General features: G+C 41.2%; 1 long non-coding RNA gene across 1 annotated transcript; it reads right to left on the bottom strand.

Moving 5' to 3' along the window:
- Positions 1–2,970: 2,970 nt before the first annotated feature.
- On the bottom strand, positions 2,971–19,016 carry LOC122436907. The gene is made up of 3 exons (XR_006268151.1): positions 18,829–19,016; positions 4,031–4,300; positions 2,971–3,054 (listed from the first exon to the last, which is right to left on the bottom strand). It is a non-coding gene; the product is annotated as an uncharacterized LOC122436907 (long non-coding RNA).
- Positions 19,017–19,280: the final 264 nt, after the last annotated feature.

Below are 19,280 nucleotides of genomic sequence, written 5' to 3'. Positions count from 1 at the left end.
GATTATTTTGTTGGCTATGATGGCTAGAAAAATCAGTGTTAGCAGGTGTTATTGTAGTTGCGTTGTAAAGAGAGGAAACGGTTTATTTATTTATTTGTTTATTTTTGGCTATCCTGGTCTTCATTGCTGCGTAGGTCTTTCTCTAGCTGCAGACAGCAGGGTCTACTCTCTACTTTGCGGTGTGCAGTCTTCTCATTGTGCTGGCTTCTCTTGTTGCAGAGCACAGGCTCTAGGGTGCACGGGCAGTAGTTGTGGCACATGGGCTCAATAGTTGCTGTTCCTGGGCTCTAGGGCACAGCCCTAATGGTTGTGGCTCAGGGCCTGAGTTTCTCTGCAGTATGTGAGTTCTTCCCAGATCAGGAATCGTGCCTGTGTCTCTTGCGTTGGCAGGTGGATTCTTCACCACTGAGACTCCAGGGAAGCCAGCATGTGTTCTTAAAACCCTTTGCACTTTCTGACTCTTCCCTATTCAATCCACTTGCCCTTGTCTCTCAGTAGGTGCTGGATGGAGCAAAGAACTGACTGCTGCAGATGCAGACTCTGGAATAAACACCTTTCATACAATGTGACTCCTGGAGCCACAGAAACATGTACAGATGGGAAAGATGAACTCAGCGCAGGAATGCTGTCCTAAAATTGGTCATCCTAGCTGGGTTAGAATTCCATCATGGGATGATCCCTCAGTAGATCATATGGCCTTGGCCACATCTTCTGAACAGCTGAATGACCTGCATTTTCAGAGCAAAGTATGTCCAACCACACATGGTCTGTTTCCCACCATTTAGAATATAATGTTATCCCTAGTTCAGTTCAGTTCAGTTCAGTTCAGCCACTGTCGTGTTTGACTCTTTGTGACCCCATGAACCGCAGCACGCCAGGCCTTCCTGTCCATCACCAACTCCCAGAGTCTACCCAAACCCATGTCCATTGAGTCGGTGATGCCATCCAACCATCTCATCCTCTGTTGTCCCCGTCTCCTCCTGCCCTCAATCTTTCCCAGCATCAGGGTCTTTTCAAATGAGTCAGCTCTTAGCATCAGGTGGCCAAATGCTGGAGTTTCAGCTTCAACATCCATCCTTCCAATGAACACCCAGGACTGATCTCCTTTAGGATGGACTGGTTGGATCTCCTTGCAGTCCAAGGGACTCTCAAGAGCCTTCTCCAATACCACAGTTCAAAAGCATCAATTCTTCAGTGCTCAGCTTTCTTTATAGTCCAACTCTCACAACCATACACGATTACTGGAAAAACCATAACCTTGACTAGACGGACCTTTGTTGGCAAAGTAATGTCTCTGCTGTCTAGGTTGGTCGTAACTTTCCTTCCAAGGAGTAAGCATCTTTTAATTTCATGGCTGCAATCACCATCTGCAGTGATTTTGGAGGCCAAAATAATAAAGTCAGACTCTGTTTCTACTGTTATCCCTAGAATGGGCACCTAATCAGACACCATTTAGTGTTCTCATTTAGCAGTCTTTCACTGCTGTACATAACAAAAACTCTATAAACATCTGTTGACCCATCTGAACTCAGCAATGACGTCTAGTCCTGCTGCTAGAAGATGGAAAGTTTCTTAAGACTAGAGACAAGCCCTAATATTTGTAATCTCTACATCTGCATTTTGCTTTCTCTATCCCTACAGTAGCCAGCTCCTGCTAATCCATCAAACTCAGATGGTCAGCATCTCCCCAGGTGTCTCGGCCAATCCCAAGGCCATCCCATCCTAGGGATGGATCACACCCATCCCCCTGTTTTCCTGTTGTACTGTAAGCCTCTGCCACTGTAGCACCACCTGATTCATTGGCTTACTTCCTCTCCTAGGCTGATCTCCTTGACAGCAGAGAAGGCGACATCATCATCATCTCTGCCTTCCTCTATACCTGGAACATAGGAGGTCAACAGTAAGACACATGTTAAGTGAACAAATGACTGTCCAGTTTCCTCTAATAGGGTTGACTTTCCCTGAAGATTTTAAGCTCCCTGTAGACAAGACCATGTTGCCCCTTGAGAGTTGGAGTAAGCCAGGCTCTAGGAGAAGGATGTTGATATCAGAAGAGCAGGACAATGCCAAAGAGTGAAGGAAAAGGATTCCTTCTATTTTTTTTCCCAAATTTCTCTCACCTTTGGAATTCTTCCTAGAACCTGGAAATAATTCTTTAGGGGACACTTAGTATGTATTCCGGGGCTCAGGTAGGCTAGGTATTTCCTGCTATAGGACTGAACCAATTCACTTCTCCCAGCTCAGCGGAGTTGTTGTGGCTGGGAGAATGTTCTAAGCTTGGATTAGTCTACAGGACAGGGAGCAACTCAATCTCTATGCAGAAGGGAGGTTTTGAACACTCAGACACAGGTACCAGTTTACCACACCCCCAACATCATTACCAAAGGTTAATATTTATGGATTTTAAACCTTTTAAAAATTATTTTATAAAACCAAAAGGTGAAAACCTGCAAATTTCCTGTTCTCAGTGAAGAACTCACTTAATTCAGCTAATACTCAGTATGTTTCATTTAAGAAGAACAGAGCTCAAAAACACCACAGAAAAATCACAGGGTGCTTACCTGTAATACACAAGAGTTGTCTGTTGGATGGAATCACCACAACATTTCTTTAAATGACAAGCAACCCCTCAACTCTGGAAAATTTAGATCTCAGAAATGCGATACTGTCAGCAAACACCAGGCACACTTGGGGGGCCAGGGGTGTCAAAAACATCCCACAGTTGTACAATACAATTTCAAGTAAAAAAAATAGACAAAAACATGCTGCTTCTTATTCCTGTTGAAGGTACAGAAACTGAAATCATTCTTACCCCCAGGATTTCAACATGCCATGATGGTTTAACTTTTCTTTGTTCACGTACAGACTATATGCACTGAACAGTCACCTACATTTCTTAAAAACAAAATGTTAGAACCAAAAGTAACACCAGATCCCAGGGAAAACATGAGGGTTTACCTGACAGCGACAGTGTGGAGCAGTGTTGAGATGAAGTCTGAGTCCATGTTCGGATTCAGCCAGAGGGTGTGTAGAGATCGATTAAGGATAACTGTCCTGGATGTATGAATGCAGAATAGTAACACACCAGGCACGTATTTGTCATCCCTGAACCTGTTTGCGAATTTCAAATTATAGACAGTGAAACTAGCACCCAGAGAGATGAACTGTCTAAGGTCACATCGTGAATTTCTTTCTAGAGGACTTAAGAGTCATAATCACTAGGACATAATCATTAGGCCATTTCTATGAGCTAAAGATCTACTAGTATTCGATCTGTAGGGCTTAGACAAGACATCTAGCCTTGGTATAATGGCTCTTAGGCAGCTGTGATTTCACACCTCATTTGGGTCAAACCCCAACTAGCGTCTGAGAAAATATACCACCATTGAATAGCACCCTACTAGCCACTGGATGGCCCCTTTCAACTATATTTGATGTTTAATGAATAGAAATCACCAATGTTGTCCATCGTCTTCTTCCTGAGGCCCCTGGAACCCACCACATCCCAAATTCTTGAAACTCCCCCAAGAATATAAGTTTGGCACATGACACTGATGCTCAACAGAGAGCATCACACTACCACTGAGATCATGCACTCTGTGGTCCATGGACAGCTAGGTGTGTCCTCACAGACCACGCACAGCTAAAGGACCTTCCTGTCTGAGCTTGAGTGGTGGCCCTGGTGTCCCCTTTATGAAACTCTTTTCTGAGACTTCCCCGGTAGTCCAGTGGTTAAGAATCTGCCTTTCAACACAGGGGACATGTGTTCGATCCCTGGTCAGGGAACCGAGATCCCATATGCCACATGCAACTAATCCACACTACAGAGAAGCCAACTGCCAGCAATGAAGAGCCCACATGCTGTAAGACCTGCCACACTCAAATAAGTAAATCACAAATAAACATTAAAAAACAAACAAAAAACGCTTCCTTCATCATTCAGACTTCCTACAAGACTGCCTTCTTGCACCTCCATGATTGCTTTATCCTGTTACTATGGCACCCATCACACCTTCCTATGACCACTCACTTGAGACAGTGATCTTTTTAAGGGCCAGGAGTATGTCATGTTCAGCATCTTAGCTGTAGTAGTTGAGCACAACGTCTGACCCAGAGTAAGTGCTTCATAAGTGTCTGCCATAAGAACGAGTTCCTAAATGGATGAATAACGTCTTCTTGACATTTATCACCACGCTGTGGTCTTATCTTTTCCAGAATGATTACAGTCTAGTTTTTCCTAAGGTAACTTTTCCCAAATTACATTCTGTGAAATCTTGAGATCCATGAAATAATTGTTGTCCTGAAAAAGCAATCAATAAACAGTAAAAAAATTCTTGGCATTTTTTTTTCTAAAATATAATTTAACACATTTGTTGTTATTGTTCACATATATGTAAGAAAAGTGTGTGTGTGTATTCTTTAATACAGTATATGGTTACACTATATTAAAGCATAATCTGGTCTGGTCAGAAGAAATGGAGAAATAGCACACCCTACATTAGAATGCCTGGTGGACTCACAAACCTGGAACATTCCATGGCAGCATGATGCATAGACAGCTTGAATCAGCTCATGTATATTGCCTTTTGGATGATTGTTGGTTTTTGTTACATATATTTCTTATAAAAGCACCATATATTTCTGATATTATTCAATGTTTATTGTACATTAAACATATGGATCAAAATGTGATCATTTCTTACAACAAATAGATCATCCAGAAAACTTATTATTCCTCTCTATTTTCATTCAAATGCACATGATATTTATAAGGTCCTTTGGTATCCATAAATATACTATTTTTCAAACGTTTCTTATATACAAAAGTCTGAGAAGTACTACCCTTGTATAAATACATCACTGAATTGCTGATCTATCCAATCTGCTGGTTTCCTTGGGGAAATAAGCAGAGATTTGGAAACAAAGGGAAGAGTAGATGAGGAGGTTGGAGGTAATAAAATAAGATTTCATGAAAGTTGAAATTGAAAAAGACATGAAGCTCTTATAAACCCCCTATTAACCAGGATGCTAAAGGAGCTATAAAGCATACATGAATAAACAGAAAAAAAAAGCTTGTAAAGATAAAAACTCTCTGATTAGGTTTTAAAACTAAAAACAGTGATATTTTAATATAAAAGACTGGTACATGAACTGTCATGGAAAGTTTAAAATAATAAGTATGCAACCATGTAAGTCAGATAAACACAAGGAGAAAGCAAGAGACATTAGAAATTAGACAAAGCAATTTCCAGATGGCAAAAGGTAAAAAAAATGAATAATTTCTTACTGATGAAATTAACAGGACAGCGAAGACATATAGTAGCAAGCTCATAAAAAAGAGCAATTTTTAAAAATAACCAAAAGTATTATATTTTAGAATGCTAAAACCCTACTTAGATAATTTACTATTTTTAATAAGAAGATGAAACTTGTAAACATTTTTACCAACGTGTTGTTCTAAATGAATCCTCCATATTAGAGAAAGAGTGATGGGAAATAGAAAAGAAACTATAAAGACTAGAATTAATATGAAAGCAAAACTAGAGTACATAATGTATATTGTAACATATATAAATCCATGTATTAATATAATTGGGCTTCCCAACTGGCTCAGTGGTAAAGAATCCACCTGCCAATGCAGGAGGCATGGGTTTGATTCCTGGGTCAGGAAGATCCCCTGAAGGAGGAAATGGCAACCAAGAATTCCAGTATTCTTGCTTGGGACAACCCATGGACAGAGGAGCCCGGCAGGATACAGTCCTTGGGGTAGCAAAGAGTCAGACACGACTGAGTGACTAAACAACAGAGTACTGTTATAAGAATAACAATTGCTACGGTAGCGTTTCCTGTATTGTTAAAAGCAGTGTGAGTACGGAGATTGAGGACTGCTTTCTAGCTTTGGCTCTGCCACTCACCAGCTGTCAGTGGGGGCCTTGGAGAACTCTTGGCTTCAGTTTCCCTTTATGGGTACAGGGCTACTTACCCTATAAGGTCATTATGAGAATGAAACAACAGAACAGATGGGAAGTGGTTTTTAATTTATAAAATGCTACAGAAACATTGACTTTTATTACTGTTAGTGATATCATTTTGTTATATTGAGAGGAAATTTGTGTATCTTATACTTACAGTCCCCAATCCTCATTCCTTGTAGGAGGCCCCCATTACTTCTAGGAAACAAACAATCACATTGAGGCAGGCTGAGTTTAAAAGTAAATCACTCCATGATACAGTCAAGAGCCAAGAAATGCTGGCTGCTTCTAGAATCTTCCAGCAAGGAATGGACCACTCCCAGGGCCTTCAGAAGTAAGTAGCTCTCCTTTCACCTTGATTTTAACCCCTTAAGAATTATTTTGGATTTTTGACCTTCACAACTGTCAGAGAGAAAGTTGTGTTATTTTAAAGCTTAAAAAAAAAATAACAGTAAATCACTCCAGGACACACAGACTGATAGAATCTCAGTTGGAACCAGAATCCCATTTACCATCACAGACAAGCCACCTAGACAGAGTTATGTCTTAAATTGTGTTTTATAAAGGAAATATAAAATCTGTGGAAAGGTACTAACATCTTCTAGCAGAGGCTGGTCTCTTAGTTGCCTCCCAAGGAACTGGTATCTAATGGTGGGAACAAGAACATGCATAAAATATTGTAATGTAAGGCATAAAGCACTAAGGCTATTAGCTGGACACAGGAAGAGTGTTAGAGAGGTATAGAGAAGATAAAGGTCACCATTACTTGGAGAAAGGAATCAAAGACATCTTTCTGAAAGAGTACCTTTTGAACTAGGCTTTGCAAGGCATGCAGATGACCAACTTGGAACAGTGGAAAGGGCATGGACTCTCAGTTCAGCAAATGACCCATTGTTGGCCCTGCTCAAACCATAGCTTCTCCCTCTGAGCCTCAGTTTCCTCATCCATAGAGCAGGAATAAAGCTACTAGTGAGAAAGGATTGCTCCTAGGGTTAAATTAGTAAACAAATACATATTTCAACTGTAGGGATTCCCAGGTGGCTCAGTGGTAAAGAATCTGCCTGCAATGATGGAGACTTTAGTTCGATCCCTGGGTCAGGAAGATCCCCTGGAGAAGGAAATGGCAACCCACTCCAATATTCCTGCCTAGAGAATCCCATGGACAGAAGAGCCTGGTGGACTACAGTCCATGGAGTCTGAAAGAATCAGATACAACTTAGCCACTAAACAGCAACAACAAAGATACTGCTCTAGGATGACTCCAAATTATGTTTCTAAAACCAGAAGGTAATAAACCAACCAGGGGATATTTATGGAGCATTCTATATGTATCCAGCAAGGTGCAGAGAGTGATTTGAGTACCATGAAATTCAGTATTTCTTTTTTTTTCTTTTTCAGATTTATTAAGATATTGACATATATCATGTATAAGTTTAAAGTATACAATGTAATGATTTGATATACACATATATTGCAAAATGATTACCACAACAAGGTTAGTTAATACCTGTATTCTCTCATATATACAATTATAGTATTTCTTAATTCTAAGATAACATTGATTTTAAGAAACATTGCTGAAACAACTTTTAGGTTGAAGAGAAGGAAAAAGAAAAATTATGTAATATGCACATATCAATTGTAAGATCCATATTGATTTCAGAAAAAATGAAATTTGAAAGAAAAAGTATGTCTTTGAATTTGAAACAATGTGGTCTTAAGATGTGGCCTCTACTTTCTAAAAGTAAGCAGCCCCATTGGCAAGATATGACTACCATGATGAAAAAGAGAACAAAACAGCCCAAGCAAGTACATGGTTAAATATTGGGGGTCTTGGTCAGTCATCTCTCCTTTTCTGCAAAACATTAGGAGATCCACAAAAGGGAAGCCTGCTTTGTATTGCTTACAACTCACCGCTGTAGGCCACACGTTCAGGGATTCTCCACCAGGTTTGAGGAGTCCTGAAGATAGCCCCCCTTTCAGTAGCCTGCAGGATTGCAAATGTACATTCACGTAAAACTTGAATTCAACAGCATTTCCTGAGCATCTCTTCTGTGCCCACAGTTGAGCTGAGTGCTCCGTGTGGAAGACCCAACATCTTACTCATCCCTGCATTCCCCACAGCTCCTGGTACACCACACAACACACAGTAGGTATGGCTGGTGTTTTGCCAAACAGAGCGAAACTGACTCTACTGTCCACATGAAGTTCAAGTTCTTCTACAAAGGAACTACTGTGCCGGCCATAGAGTTTGTTTGGGTTTTTCCACAACATCTTATGGAAAAACCCAAACAAACTCTTTGGTCAACCCAATAGAACCAATCATTGGCCAACCTAATAGAACCAACCATTGGCCAAATGGGTTGTGTCCCTGCTTTTCAGAGTGTCTATGGTGATGGACCAGGTTTTTATTCTCAATCTTTTGTGAAATACAAAATCACATAATTGGATGCCATAGGGATGCCAAATTTCTATAATATTTCTCAATTTGCTCTCAATTTCTGTACTGATCTCATCAAGGACACATAAGAGTTTGCAGATTGACACCCACCTGACACGGGTACACAGATCACACTTTGAGTAACGTGTTTGAGTAACACGATTCCAAAACTCTTCCTTATGCATTATATGGAGATCTCAGAATCACTTGGAAAATTAATCAATTGGCAAGCTTTGGAAAGCATTTAATGATGATGATGATGAGAGCATCACTTTTCAAGTGCTTCTTATGTGGAAGGCACTGCTGATGATTAGGAACCAGCCCCATCACATCTTCTCATGGAGGAGACTGCTGTTCGGGGGGGAGATTAACCAGTGAACACTTTTATTCTTTTTTTCCATCTCTTGACTAGAGCAAGAGAAAGTATAACTGGCAGTGGAAACCACAGGACTCTGGAAGCCAGATGGCTTTGGATATAAGCCCTGTATTGCTATTTACCATCTACATGAAGTAGGGCAAGCAGGTACTTCACTGAACTTCAATTATTCTATCTAGACATAGGAGCCCCTCCCCCATACATGGAGTTATTATTTTAGACATACAGTGGCTTGCTGTGGTGTTGATATCCTAAAGAGAAGCAATCAAGTGAGTTGGTACAGGTCTGAATGAGGAATTACTAGCAGACAGAAAAATTCTGATGAGACCCTCAGAGTAATAGAGATTCCAAAGACTCTATGATGAAGAACATCTGAAGGATGAGAAATACTTGGCTTAGAAACAATTTAAAGGACAACAGAGTTGCCTTCATTTCAGAAGAGACATCCCTTGGAATGAGCATAGATAGACCTCTCCTGGGTGGCCCCAAAGCCTAGAACCACAGACAGCATGAAAAAACTATAGAGAGACAGATTTTGCTCAAAGGAAGAAGTTTCTGACAACCAGAGTCTTCCAAAGAAGGAAGGGGCCAGCTGTACTGGAGTGAGTGGCCACTCGTGTGTGAAACCTGTGTCCTCTTGTCATGGAAGCTGGTAGTGGGAGACCTTAGTATTTTCAGACCAACGACTGGCCTAGGTGGTCTCCAGGTGTCTTCTGGGGCTTCCATTACAACTCTGAAAATCCAAGGAGAAACTTTCCCACTGTGGGAAGAGTCTTCTCAGCCTTCTGTTCGTTTGGGCATAAAAGGTAGGACAGCTGGGAAGATGTCAATCAGTCAATCAGAACTACTAAAAATGGCAGTGCGTGCTGAAAAGTGGTCCTAATATCCCTTTTATTTGTCTGTCCCTGTGTAGTACATGAAACATCTTCACACATTGCCTCGCCCACAGCTCTGGGAGATAAAAATCATTATTATGCCCAATTTGCAAAGATGAAGCAAAGACTCAGAGAGAAGCTCTTAGTTCAGAAAAGAACTCACATCCCATAAGTTAGAGACCTGGAGCTCAAATCCAATTTGCTGATTCCCAATTCTCAGCTCTTCTCACTGCCGCCTCCTCCCATCTTTTCTGAGACTTAGTGTCTATCCTAGGTAACCATTCCTGTTGTTTAGTCCGTAAGTCGTGTCCGACTCTTTTGCAACTCCATGGACTGTAGCCCATCAGGTTCCTCTGTTCATGGTATTTCCCAGGCAAGAACACCGGAGTGGGTTGCCATTTCCTTCTCCAGGGGATCTTCTCCACCCAGGGAGCGAAACTGCATCTCCTGCATTGCAGGCAGATTCTTTACCACTGAGCCACCAGGGAAACCCAGACATGCCTACCCCAGCATTTAAACTGCTTGTGAAGGTCAGATGAGGCAAGGTACTTGAAAAGGTTTTAAGCAGGTGAAATGATTTCCTTCCTTCCTCCCACTTCCCTCCTTTCTATCGCTTTCTTTTCTTCCTTAAATCTTTATTGAACAGATTTAAAGTTCCAAGCACTATGACAATCAGCTGGGATGCAAAGATGCATGATACACAGTCTTTGCCTTCAAGGAGCTGCCAGTCTGGCTGGGGGCTACAGATAGGTTTAAAAACAATCCACTGGTGTATCAACAGTGCAAAAATAGATATAATGAAGATTGCTCTGAGGCAGGTGTGATTAATTCAGGAAGGCGAGTGGGACAGAAGTCTTCCTGGAGGAGGTGACAGCTAAACTAGGTTTGGAAGACTTGCAGTTTCCCAGGCAGGTGTTGAGAAAGTTTGGGCAGGAAGAAGAGGGTATTCTAGGGAACGAAGGGAACATTTACTAAGGCATGGAGATCTGGGCCAACATGGTGTGTTCAGGAGTAATACAGAAGAGCTACTGATTGAATAAGGACCAGGAGTGGTGAGAGACAGGACTAGGGAGGTCAGAAAGGGTCAAAGGAATATTCAATGCCAATTTAAGGAGCTTTGGAGAGTTTTGGAAGTGGTTCAGCTCCTGGTGGGGGTGGGGGAGTGGGGGAGGGGCTAGAGAGAGGGTTTGAAGGACAGGATGGTTTCACTAGAGAGCATGAGATTAGTGGTCTCAGAGAAGAGACCAAGAGTGACACGTTACATGAATTAGAGAGGTGACTCCCAGTCACTAGTGTAATGCTGAATGCTCTGTGTGTGGACTGAATTGGAAGCAAATGACTCAAAAAAAAAACAAAAAAGTGGTTCAGTTCAAGAAGAGGCATCATGAGGGTCTTAGAATGAGCACATGGATATCCGAGTATAGAACAGATAGAGGGGAGAGGCTAGGCATTCACAGTCCTTCTCTTCCATATTCCCAGATCCAACCTCAGCCCTTCTCTGCAGCTCTGTGCCCCAGGAGGCTGACCTCTGCTGACTGCACCTTCTGCACCCCCTAGAACTGGACTTCTGTGTTCAAACAATGGGAAGGAAGCTCCAGCAAGCAAGGCAGAGGAAGCAGTCATCATGTGATTTCTTCCCCACTCCCTCCCTGCTTCTGCATAGCCTTCCCACCAAGTAGTCCTTCCTCCATGGTTCTGGTTCTCTCTGAGCTTCATCATCTTTATTTACTCCCTTGTCTCTTCAGTCCTAGAAGTGGTGACAGCTTCCAGCACTTGCTAGTCTCTGGGCGCCTCGATATCCCTTGTTCGTGACACTAACGCTGCCCCCACCTCTCTGTCCCTTCATTAATGGCTCTTCAGTTGAACTATGTGAGATGAGTTCTGCCTCCTGCCATGAGGCTGACTGATTCAGAGGTCAAGGTGAGATACAGGTCTGGAGAGAGGCAGGGCCATGGCAGCGATCTGCGGGAGGGATGCTGTGGTAGTGGGGGTGAGGAAAAGGGAGCAGAGTGGAGGATCTTTCCAAGGGACGCCATGCGTCTTGATTTCAGCTTGTGCTGGTCTCCAGGAGGGGGAAGGTCCTGGGGAGCTGAATAAGTGGTGGGGCACTCCCCAAAATGGAGAGTTCATGAGAAGCTGTTCTGGTGGATTGACAAGGTCAGTTTTGATCACTTGAGTCTGAGGAGCATCAGGAACAGATGTCCAGGAGACCAGTGGATCAAAGGGTCTCCACCTGGAGACAAACCAAGGCACCAGCAACACAGAGCTGATAGTTAAGGTCCACAAACAACAGAGAAATGTGTTAAATTTGCCACAAACCCATCCCCTTGGTTCTTTCTTAATAATTATTGATATATAAAGCAGTAGAGCTATCAGGACCCAAGATGTCACATGAAGGCTCTTGTGACAAGCTGCTTGCCTTGTACTTTGATTAACTGCCCCCCTTTTAAAGATGTAGGGGTTTGTTTTTCATGTCCACAATTTTCCCTGGCGTTCCATTTAGTCATTCCTATTTTTCACCACCAGATTGTTTGCTGGGGAAAAGAACAAAAACAGCAACAGATGTCTTTGTTTTGGGGTTTTGCAAAACTCTCTGGTTAAGATAACACTTTCAATTAAAGAAATTATATCATCCAAATACCATATGCCGACAAGCCCTCATTTGCAAAAAATCACCTGCTTTCAGAAACTGTTTGAAAAGTCCTCTCACACCATCCCTCAATCACTCAGTCGGACATTGAAACAGATCCCTTCTCTTCTCTCGTCTGGATTATGAAAGCTTTAGTTCAGAAAGCTGAAGTCAAGAGAGCATCTGCTGATTTGTCCTCAGGACTCTGAGGCATTCATCACCAATTGCTCAGACTTCATGCACATGTGTGTGCTCACACACACACACACACACAAACACACCCTCCATGTGTGTAACCTGTGCTATTCATTGTATTTCAGGGCCTGGCACATTGTAAGCACTTAGCAAATCACTGTGGAATAAATTAATTCATTTCTTTTTTCCTTCCTTCCTCCCTCTTTCCATCTTTGTTTCCTCTATGGCTTCACATTTCCTGAAGGACTCCTGTGCCATACAGTTGCTAAGCACTGGAAGTACAAAGAGAATTAGACAGATACCCTGTCCTCAAGACACCCACAGTCTAGAAGGATGATGGCCAAGTAACAGGAGAGATCTAATCCTGGGAAGAACATGAGCTCCTTAGGGGCAAGAACCAGTCCTAATTCCCCATATAGTTCCTTTTTTGGTTAGGGCCAGGAGCTCAATGGGTATTCAGTGTTTGTGGAGCAAAATATTTGTTGAATGGAGTATATCCTATCATGACAAGCAGGCCCCAAACTGCTGAAGCAGAGGAAAAATGATCCTAAGATTATAAGGGAGCTGGGAGCAAAGGGATGTGCCCCAAGAGCTGGAAAAGCAAGGGCGATGGCAAGAGGCCAGGGCCTGCTGGGCTGTCAGAAACCGTTCAGCCAAAGCAGGGAGTCATGACAGGGCTTATGACTTACGTGATTGCTACGGTGAGCAATCCAGTTTGGTCACAATATCAACATCAATCACAATATCAAGTGAGAGGAAGACTCAACGCGATCCAAGTCCCATTACAGCGGATCTTTTAAGGCCTGCTTGGAGTCTACGTTTTGTTAGACACTGGAGAACCACGACAGGTTGTGACAGATGTGAAGTGGCAGTTCATCCAGCTCAAACCTACTGTAATAGACTCTTCCCTGTGCTGTGGGTGTTGATTTGACCAGAAACAATTTCAGAGTGGGAATTTGGATTTAATACGTTCTGCTGGATATTCTCCATTTGCCCATCCAGATCTACTTTCCCCATATCTCATCTCACTCTCTGCCCCAGAAGGCTGACCTTATAAAGAACATCAGTTGGCTCCCTTGTGCTCTGGCTTTCAGTTGGATTTGGCCAGCGGGAGCCACCAGTAGGAGATCAGGAAGTGAGGGGAGAGTGAGGTTCAGATATTGGCCCCCTGGTTCCTTCTGTGCCACGTGGCTGTGGGTTAATGATATTCCTCTACCGAAGGCCACAGCTCCTGAAAAGTGGCCCTCTCTATGTGGCTACACCTTCTAGTTGCATAACGGGTCCTTCCTCTCACTCCTTTAGGCCTGAGGACAGTTAAAATCCCCCTTCTGTTGTTAGCCCTATCTAGCTAGGTATGGCTAGACAGGATGGAGCACTATCCTTCATTGCTTTCTCTAACCCTATCTGGAACTCCTTAAATAATTATTCTTCGCAAACTGACCAGTTTGAGTGTGCCAAGAATCTTACATGAATACCTACCATAGGCCAAGCACAATCTGAGATGTTTTACATACATGTCTTTCAAGTAATCCTCCCAAACAAATCTTCAGGTAAATATTAATATTTCCATTTACAAATTTTAAACATACGTGAAGTTCACAAATTTTAGATAACTGGTAAAGACCATCTTCTACAACTTGGAATCTTCCTATTTAGAATAGTACCAGATGAATGGATAAGGAAGCTATGGTACATATACACCATGGAATATTACCCAGCCATTAAAAAGAATTCATTTGAATCAGTTCTAATGAGATGGATGAAACTGGAGCCCATTATACAGAGTGAAGTAAGCCAGAAAGATGAAGACCAATACAGTATACTAACGCATATATATGGAGTTTAGAAAGATGGTAACGATAACCCTATATGCAAAACAGAAAAAGAGACACAGATGTACAGAAAAGACTTTTGGACTCTGCGGGAGAAGGCGAGGGTGGGATGTTTCTAGAGAACAGCATCAAAACATGTATATTATCAAGGGTGAAACAGATCACCAGCTCAGGTTGGATGCATGAGACAAGTGCTCGGGCCTGGTGCACTGGGAAGACCCAGAGGGATCGGGTAGAGAGGGAGGTGGGAGGGGGGATCGGGATGGGGAATACATGTAAATCCATAGCTGATTCATGTCAATGTATGGCAAAAACCACTACAATATTGTAAAGTAATTAGCCTCCAACTAATACAAATAAATGGAAAAAAAAAATAGAATGGTACCTTACATTTCCTTGACTGAATGTATGAATGACTACAAGACTGCCTGCTAAGTGCTAATATGAGAATTAGAGATCACAGGGGTGTTTGAAATGCAGTGGTGGGAGAAGTGGCTTTTAAATCAGAAAGCAGAATCCCAATTCAACGAAGTGGGGTTTGTTCCAGGTATGCAGGGCTGGTTCACTATTTAATATAATCCATTGTATCAACAAACTAAAAAAGGAAAATCACATAATCATATCAATAGAGGAAGAGAAACTATTTGAAAAAATCCAACTCATGATAAAACCCATTCGTGAATATGAATGGACCTAGGGATTGTCATACTGAGTGAAGTAAGTCAGGCACAGAAAGACAAATATGATATCACTTATTATATGGAATCTTTTTTTTTTAAAGGGTACAAATGAACTTACAAAACAGACATAGAGTAATTGATATAGAAAACAAACTTGTGGTTGTCAAAGGGGTAGAAGGAAAAGAGATATACTGGGAGACGGAGATTGATACATACACATTCTTCCTCCTCTTGTGCAGTGTTCATCCATGTTGACTCTTTGCAACCCCATGGGCTGCAGCCCACCAGGCTATATAGACACTATTACATATAAAACAGAAAACTAATAGGGACCTACTGTATATCACAGGGAACTCCTCAATACTCTATAATGGCCTACATGGGAGAAGAATCTTAAAAAAGAGTGGATATATGTATAACTGATTCACTTTGCTATACACCTGAAACCAACACAACATTGTAAGTCAACTATACTCCAATAAAATTTTTTAAAAATTAAAAGCCCCCTTCATAATAAAAACTGAATAAACTAGGAATGTACGGGAACTTTCTCAACTTGATAAAGACTATAAAAAATCCTACAGCTTATACATCATATTTAATGATAAGAAACTGAAATTTTCCCGCTAAGATGAGGTACAAGGCAAGGATGTCCCTTCTCATTGCTCCATTTAACATCGCACTGGAAGTCTTCACTAATGCAATAAGACAAGAATAAGAAATTTAAAAGTACACAGTTTGGGAAAGGAGACATAAAACTGTTTGCAGGTGACATGATCATCTAAGTAAAAAATTCAGAATAACTAACAAAAAATAAAAAGAAAAAAGACTCCTGGAACTATTAAGCAATCATAGAAAAGTTGCAGATATAAAGTTAATGTATAAAAGTCAGTTCCTTTCCTATATACCAACATGAATAAGTGGAATTTGAAATTAAAAACACTAGTACTCAAGAAAATGAAATACTTATGTATAAATCTTACAAAATATGTAAAAGATCTAAATGAGGACTGCAAAACTTTGATGAATGAAATCAAAGAAGAACTAAATAAATGCAGAGATACTCCATGTTTACGGACAGGAAGACAAAATATAGTCAAGATGTCAATTCTTCCCAACTTAAGCTACAGATTCAGTGCAATTCCAATCACAATTCCAGTAAGTTATTTCATAGATACCAACAAATTGATTCTAAAGTTTGTATGGAAAGGCAAAAGACCCAGAGGAGCCAACACAGTATTGAAGGAGAACAAAATTGAAGGACTGATCTTACCCAACTTCAAAACTTACCATAATGCTACAATACAGTGTGATATTGGTAAAAGAATTGCAAATTGATCAATGGAACAAAACAGAGATCCCAGAAACATATCCCCATAAATACCATCAACTGATTTGTGACAAAGAAGCCAAGGGAATACAGTGGAACAAAGACAGTCTTTTCAATGAATGATGCTGAGACAACCAGCCATCCATCCATATGCAAAAAAAGAATATTTACACAAACTCCTTCACAAAAATTAACTCAAAGTAGATCACAGACGTAAATGTAAAATGCAAAACTATAAAACTCTTAGAAAATACATAGGAGGAAACCTGGATAACTTTGAATATGGTCATGCCTTTTTAGATACAGGACCAAAAATAAAAATCCTTGAAAGAAATAATTGATAAGCTGAATTTCATGAAAAGCACAAACTTCTGCTCTGTGAAAGACAATATTAAAGGAATGAGCCACAGACTAGAAGAAAATATTTGTAAAAGACACATCTAGTAATAGACTATTATACAAAATATATGAAGAACACTTAAAACTCAACAATAAGAAAACAAGCCCAAGTTTAGGAGAGAGGTCATCAAAGAAGATGCTGTGCTGTGCTTAGTTGCTCAGTTGTGTCCAACTCTTTGGGACCCCATGGACTGTGCCCCCCCAGGCTCCTCTGTCCTTGGATATTCTCCAGGCAAGAATACTGGAGTGGGTTGCCATGCCCTCCTCCAGGCGACCTTCCCAACCAAGGGATCAAACCCAGGTCTCCCACATTGCAGGTGGATTCTTTACCATCTGAGCCACCAGGGAAGCCCATGAATACTAAAGTGGGTAGTCCATCCCTTCTCCAAAGGATCTTCCCAACCTAGGAATCAAACTGGGGTCTCCTGTGTTGCAGGCAGATTCTTTACCAGCTGAACTACCAGGGAAGCCCATCAAAAAAGATATGCATATGGCAAATAAGTATTGGGATGGCCAAAAAGTTCATCCAGGTTTTTGTAACAACTTATGGAAAAGTTCAAATAAACTTTTTGGCCCACCCAATATATGAATCGATGTTCCACATCATACGTCATCAGGGGAATGCAAATTAAAATAATGACATACCACTGCACACCTATTAGAACGGCCAAAATCAAGAACACTGACAATACTAAATGCTAGTGAGGATGTGGAGCAACAGGAATTCTCATTCATTGGTGGTGGGAATACAAAATGGTACAGTCACTTTGGAAGATAGTTGATAGTTTCTTATAAAAACAAAACATACTGTTACTGTATGATCCAGCAGTCACACTCCTTGGTATTTACCCAAAGGAGCTGACAACTTATGTCCACACAAAAACCTGCATGCGGATGGATGCTCATAGCAGCTTTATTCATAATTGCAAGAAAATTTGGAGGCAGCTGAGATGTCTTCAGTAGGTGAGTGGATAAATACACTGTGGCACATCCAGTAATGGAATATTACTCAGTGCTAAACAGAAATGAGCTATCAAGCCATAAAAAGACATGAATGAAACTTAAATACATATTGCTAAGTGAAAGAAGTCAATCTGAAAAGGCTACACATTGTGATTACAACTATATGATATTCTACAACAGGTAAAACTATGGAGACTAGTAAAAGATTACTAGTTGCTGGAGTGGGCAAGGGTGAAGAGGAAGAGGAGATGGAATAGACAGAGCACAGAGGATTTTCAGAGTCCTGAAAATACTCTGTATGATATTGTAATGAAAGACATAAATCATTATACATTTGCCCAAGCCCACAGAAGGTACAACACCAAGAGTGAACTCTAAGGTAAATTAGGGACTTTGGGTGATAATGATGAGTCCATGTAGGTTTGTCCTTGGTAAAAAATGTACCATTCTGATGAGTGATGTTGGCAGGGGGCTATGCATGTGTAGGGGCAGGGCCATTACTAGCAACCTCTGTACCTTCCTCAAAATTTTGTTGTAAATCTAAAACCGCTCATAAAAAAATAGTCTAACTCCACTACTGACTATATCTCTTAGTCTTAATTCCTTATATGGACCTTTCTACTACATAATATGGGCTTCCCTGGTGGCTCAGAGGTTAAAGTGTCTGCCTGAAATTCGGGAGACCTGGGTTTGATCCCTAGGTCAGGAAGAGCCCCTGGAGAAGGAAATGGCAACCCACTCCAGTATTCTTGCTTGGAGAATCCCATGGACGGAGGAGCCTGGTGGGCTACAGTCCACGGGGTCACAAAGAGTTAGACATGACTGAGCTACTTCACTTCACTACTACATAATATGGTTATAAGGTTTAACCAAGATAATATTCACAAAGTATCCAGAATACAACAAGTATTTTATAAATGATAGCTTATTTTACACAGAAAATATACATATATATTCTAGATAGTCATATATATTTATGTGTATATATATATCATCCTGATTAGTACTCAGATCAATGATGAAAACCACGTTATTGGACAGATAGCCTCAATAAAGTACCCTTTTCTTTTACTTACAAATGATTGCTTCACACATACACATATACAAATGAAGTAGCCAATTGAAGTTGTTAGTTACCTTATTAGTTAAATGGAGTTGCCAGTGCTTAAAGCTTCCTATTTAGACTGGGCCTAGGTCTTCAGGTCCCCGGGTCATATTCAGCCCTCCCAGAGCCTCACCGTAGAGCCTAAAGAACATCTTGCAGTCAGTAGAGAGGATACTTCTGTGTTTTCCTCTTCAGGCTTCAATCTCTTCGATTGGAAGCAGCAAACCTTTCCAAGACACATGATAGTTACTCACTTAGGAGTGAGCCACAGGTCTTTCCTGGCTGGCTTTGCCAACTCCTCTTTTTAATTGTTTCTGGGGGAGGGAAAAACTTCATGTTAATGGAATTCCAAAAAAGAATGTTATGGTGACAAAGCAGGGAGAAAGCTCAGACAATGGGAGGAAATGTTGAAAGATTCCCTTTCATCTTCTAACGGCCGTTTGGGGCTGCACATGCCCTGTCCTGGGAACAGACTCCCAGGGCA

Source organism: Cervus canadensis, chromosome 2, assembly GCF_019320065.1.
Source record: "Cervus canadensis isolate Bull #8, Minnesota chromosome 2, ASM1932006v1, whole genome shotgun sequence".
NCBI lineage: Eukaryota > Metazoa > Chordata > Mammalia > Artiodactyla > Cervidae > Cervus > Cervus canadensis.
The sequence above is the reverse complement of the archived record's forward strand: the minus strand, read 5'-3'. Positions and strand labels throughout refer to the sequence as shown.